Source organism: Mastigoproctus giganteus, chromosome 4 (genome assembly GCF_048544385.1).
Source record: "Mastigoproctus giganteus isolate SK-2022 chromosome 4, ASM4854438v1, whole genome shotgun sequence".
NCBI classification, from domain to species: Eukaryota; Metazoa; Arthropoda; class Arachnida; order Uropygi; family Thelyphonidae; genus Mastigoproctus; species Mastigoproctus giganteus.
In genome coordinates this window covers 72824916-72831180 of record NC_143578.1, presented here as the reverse complement: position 1 = coordinate 72831180, position 6265 = coordinate 72824916, and positions in this window count along the sequence as shown.

The window sequence follows — 6265 nt, the reverse complement described above, 5'->3', positions numbered from 1 at the left end:
TTCTTCATAAGAGCAACCATTTGTTCCATTCACTAATCTTGTTGTGCCCTTCTCTGTACTCATTCCAACAGCTCTACATCCTTCTTAAAATGAGGCCTCTAGACCTGTATACAGTACTTAAGGTCTGGAGTACTCAAGGTCTGAACATTGTCTTATACAAGGGGATAATCACCTCCTTATCCCTGCTAGAAAAATTCCTGTATATCATTGACAAGACACCATGAGCTACTCTTGCAGCCAGTCTGCATTGCTCAGAAAACTTCATATCTGCATGCACAATTACTCCCAGGTCCTTTTCATTCTCTACAATAGTCAGTGTAGTACCACAGAGTTGATACGTCACTCTGGGGTTACTGCTTCCCATATGTGGTACTTTACATTTGTCAATGTTAAACTTCATTTTCCACCTCTCAGCCCATCTGCTCAACTTTTCTAGACCCTGTTGCAGTAGTGTACTGTCATTAGTGTCCTTAACAACCCTGCCAACCTTCGTATCGTCTGCAAACTTGGACATTAAGCTTGATAAACCATCATCAATATCATTTATAAATACAAAAAACAATAATGGACTCAACACTGAACTCTGAGGGACTCCACAAATAACATTAGTCCATTGGTTACCACTCTCTTGTCTTCTCCCACTCAACCATCCCTTTATCCATAGCAGCAATTTGCCTCCAATGCCACACTGCTCGAGTTTGTTCAGCTGTCTTTCACCCCTGGGGCTCACATCTGGTGAGTATGGGCTTGGTACATACCCAGGGTCACGAGCTGGATATCATCATTCTTCTCTTTCTTGGTGATTCCCTTCTACTTTTGACATTCTCTCTCTCTCTCACGGTAACTCGGGAACTTTTTTTTTTTCCTGGTGCAGCATAAGCCACAGGCTTCCTTGCACCATATGGCTATTAATACTAATAATAATAATAATAATAATAATAATAATGTGCAACAGTATCAAAAGCCGTTCTAAGATCCAAATATATGATATCAAATTTATTCCCTGGATTCCAGTTCCTTTGTGACCACATCATAGTATCCAATCAAATTGTTCAGGCAAGACTTTCCCTTAACAAAACCATGCTGTGTCCGAGCTATAACTGAAGTCTTGTCTAGATGATCCTGCAGTGCTTCTTTAACCCGTACCTAACAGGTCTGTAATTACTTGTTAGCATTAGCATAAGTAGAGGCATATGATGCAAGAAAGCAAGCTTATGCAGCATCAGCCAAAAAAAACAAAAAAACTCCCATTTCACCCCTCCGTTCGTTCGAAATACCTGTCCACCTGAGTTTTAAATTTATTTAGGCTATAAACGTCCACAACAAGGGACGGAAGTCTGTTCCACCAACCAACTACGCGCTGGCTAAAGGAAAATTTACGCACATCTATCCTACATCTGTCTTTCCTCAATTTGAATTTATGCCCTCTCAGGTGATTATTCTGAGCAAGAGGAAGAATCCCATTGGCATTGAGCATGCTCAAACCATTCAAGGCTTTATACACCTCTATTAGATCACATCGCCGTTGCCTGGTCTCCAGACACTTTAATTTCCAAAACTTAAGCCTTTCTTCGTAAGAGCAACCCTTTGTTCCATTCACTAATCTTGTTGCCCTTCTCTGTACTTGTTCCAGCAGCTCTACATCCTTCTTGAAATGCCTCCAGACACGTATATAGTACTCAAGGTGTGGCCTGACCGTTGCCTTATACAAGGGAATAATCATCTCCTTATCCCTGCTAGAAAAATTCCTGTATATCATTGACAAGACACCATGATCTACTCTTGCAGCCTGTCTGCACTGCTCAGAGAACTTCATATCTGTCTGCACAACCACCCCCAGGTCCCTTTCATTCTCTACCACTGTCTGTGTAGTACCACAGAGTTAATACGTTGCTCTGGGGTTGCTGTTTCCCATGTGTAGTACTTTACATTTGTCAATGTTAAACTTCATTTGCCACCTCTCAGCCCATCTGCTCAACCTTTCCAGATCCTGTTGCAGCAGCATAGCATCAGTAGTGTCCTTAACAACCCTGCCAACCTTTGTGTCGTCTGCAAACTTGGACATTAAGCTTGATATAACATCATCAATATCATTTATAAATACAGAAAACAATGGACCCAACACTGAACCCTGAGGAATGCCACTAATAACATTAGTCCACGAGGAGTAGTGTCCATTGATTACCACTGTTTGTCTTCTCCCCCTCAACTATCCCTTTATCCATAGCAGCAATTTGCCTCCAATGCCACACTGCTCCAATTTGTGCAGTATTCTTCCATGTGCAACAGTATCAAAAGCCTTTCTAAGATCCAAATATATAATATCAGAGTTATTCCCTGCATCCAGTTCTTTTGTGACTGCATCATAGTACCCAATCAAATTGGTCAGGCAAGACTTTCCCTTAACAAAACCATGCTGTGTCCAAGCAATAACTGAAGTCTTGTCTAGATGATCCTGCAGTACTTCTTTAACCAGTGCCTCCATTAATTTTCCTGGAACAGAAGTTAACTCACAGGTCTATAGTTACTTGTGTCACCCTTTGATCCTCCTTTGTGAATTGGGGTCACATTTGCACATCTCCAGTCTATGGGTACCTCCCTTTAGTCCAAAGAAGCTCTCATAATTATGGCTAAGGGTTTGCTTACTTCCTTTGCTGCCTCCTTTAATATAACTGGATAGATCCCATCCATTAATTTTTTATGTTTATCCTCAACAATTTCTCCTCCACTTTCCTCTCAGTTATTACCAAATCATTCTAGCTCACTGCCAGAGTTCTTCACCTCTGGCATTTCCCCTCCTGAATAACTCCTCATGTGTGAATGAGGAGTTATTCAGGAAGGGGAATGCCAGATGCAAAATACTCATTTAGTTTGTTAGCCACCTAAGCAGGATCCTCAGCTGTTGAACCATCAATATCCAGTGGGCCTATCTGATTCATCCCATTCCTTCTAGAGTTTACATAGGTAAAGAACTCTTTTCTGTTTTTTTTTTGCATCCTTTGCCAAGGATTTCTCATAATCTGCCTTTGCCTGCATAATCTCCTTTGTGACTTGGTTACAGACCAGCTTATATCTATCATAGGCTTCCATGTCACCCATTAATTTATATGTATCCCATGCATTTTTCTTCTCTGTCATATGTCTCATTAATTCATGTGACATTCATTTAGGCCTAAACCTTGAACAATATTTCTTAGTTGGTATGTAAATCCTAGGAGCTTCCAAGATGAGTTCTTTGAATGCTTCCCATTTTGAATTTGCTCTTGGTAACATCATCAGTTGGTTCCACTGTATAGAATTTAAATACTGTCTCAGACCATCGTAATCGCTTTTATGAAAGCAAAAACACTTCCCTTTATCCCCTGATGGTAGTTACCTCTTTGAGTAAATCCCACTTCAGCACACTGTCATCACTGCCACCTAGTGGTTCCTATATGTGCAGATTCTTAATGCATGAAGAATCACTACTGATAATCAGATAAAGAGTATTGTTCCCTCTAGTTGCCTCCCGAACATGCTGATGTAGAAAACAATCATCCAATAAATCCAAAAAAATCTTGCTAGTGTGTGAGTGACCAACTCACAAATTCCAGTCAATATCTGGGAAATTTAAAATCCCCCATTATAAGAATCTCTGATTTACTGGCCCACTCTATTTCCCTGTACAGTTTCTTATTATACTAATCAGAGTCATTAGGCCTATAGCACACTCCTACTCTGAATTTTGATCTCCGAATGCTTATGTCACACCAAATTGACTCAACATTACACTGCCCAGCGATGTCGACTGGGTTCACTTCCTTGGATTTTATGTGTTTCTTAACTAATAGCATAACTCCTCCTCCCTTCCTATCCTGTCTATCCTTTCTGTACACATTGTACTCCCCAAATTCCAGTACTGCATTCTTTATATCTGTGTGACACCATGTGTCTGATATCCCAACAATATCTGCCTTGGATGTTTTGAGCAATACCTCAAATTCATCAAATTTATTTACCAAACTCCTAGCATTGGTGTACACGCAAGTATACATGCACCTGTTCTTTTTCTTAGCTACCCTAACACAACCCATGTGTTTACTTGTACCGCAATGACTCCCAACAGTCTCTGAAATACCCTGCATCTTGTTTTCCAGGCTGCTGCTGCTCATTCCAATAGAAGCAGTGCAAGAATCACTTTCACCTCTGCCAGTGGCTACTGTTAATCTATTAGTCCTTGTATCCCCCCAAGCTAGCAGTTTTCCAACCCACCTAACACTGCCACAATAGCATCAGCAAATATCCTTGCACCCTTTCTGTTTAAGTGTATCCCATCCCTGTAGAAGCAGTCTCTCCTGTTAACAAGTACTGATCAGGCTGAAAAAAATTCTACACCTTGAGCCTTGCACAATCTTTCCAGTGAATCTTTCCTTTGACAATGAAGTTTAATAAGATTAATAGATTTTACTGATTAATTGATAATATTATATTATATACTATACTACTACTACTATATATTATATTATATACTATACTACTACTACTATATATTATATTATATTATATACTATACTATACTACTAAGCTAATGCTATCTAGTGCGGGATATAACGTATCATATAACAATAGTGGCAAGTTACAAACAGTAAATCTATGGACACTTAAGTATTAATTAACTTCCAAATCTCACCGTCTCAATTCAGAATAAATTAAGAATCCTGACTAGGCTATAAATTACTTATAGAAAATAAGTTAATGTAACAACTTGTCAATAAAGGGCTAAATATGGCTAAAAAACTTCTCGTTCAGCAGAGCTGCAACTTGTATCATGTGGATTTGATACTCTTACTGATACTAAGTAATACCTACAAAATCTCTATCTAAGTTAAACTTTAAACTAAGTATCGTAACTAGGCATATAAAGCTACTCTAGAAAATAAGTTAATATGCCAATTTAAGCTAATAAAACAGAAAAAACTGGTCTATTCCAGGAGCAGTAAAAACGTTGCCTGCACAAGGCTACTCTTGTTCTCAGACTGCCTTTGTGTCACCCTTTTTGTGCCATCCTTTGATCTTCCTTTGTGAATTGGGGTCACATTTGCACATCTCCAGTCGACAGGTACCTCCTCTGAGTCCAGAGAAGCTCTCATAATTATGGCTAAGGGTTTGTTTACTTCCTTTGCTGCCTCCATTAATATAACTGGATAGATTCCATCCACCCCGGCATTCCCCTCTGGCATTCCCCTCCCTGAATAACTCCTCATGGGTGAATGTAGATACAACATACTCATTTAGCAAATATTCTTGCACCCTTTCCAATCAATAGTATCCCTACTGTAGAAGCAGTCTCTCCTGTTAAAAAGCACAGATCACACTTAGAATAATTCTACCAAACTAGCCTTGCACAATCTCTCCAGGGCTGAATTGATTGACAAGTCTCTCATCATATACTCCCTCCTATCGTGTGTGGGCAGAATTGTAGACACTTTCAAATTCAACCCTAATTCATGGTTTTTTTTCAACATTGTCTTGTACTTGTTAAGTAATTCTGTCGGTCTCCTACTCTTAATATTATTAGTGCAAACGTGTACAATATCACCTTTCATGCCCTTAAAAGATGATATCTGATCTACAATGTCATCAACTTTTGCCCGTGGCAGACATACCCTGGTCCTGTTCCACCTATCCTTTTTGCACAATATATTTCCTGTCTCCCTGACAATAGAGCCACTGACAACAACTAGTTTCTGTGAGACCAGAGCATTCTGCCTTGGGGATTGCTGCTGTATTACCTGATATCAAGCGCAAGCTCTGATGTTGATGTGGGCAACTGAGAGCTTGATGGGCCCCCAATTTTAATCCTTTGAGGGCATCCACCCTGTTCTTCAAGCTCTTATAAAGGTCCATAACGATGCTGAGAAGGCACCTAACTTCTTCACACTCCTTATGTCAAGCACACACAAATTCATCCCCTTTGGCAATATCATGTCCCATTCCTGATTGTTCCACAAACATCAAACAAGCGGAACATTTCAAAAGGCTGTGATTCAGAGGACAACTAGCCCTCTGAGTTCTCCCCTAAGCCACAGCGCTCCCACTACCTTGAACCTTTTGTTTTGCTGCTCTGGTCTGAGGCATAATTTTGATTCAATTTCAATACAATTAAAAATACTACACTAAACTTATATCTCAATTCAGTAATAACACTATATATGTATTTTAATATCGAGTTTACAGTATATGTATTTCATATCTCCTTCGAAGTTTACATTATATGAATTGTAAA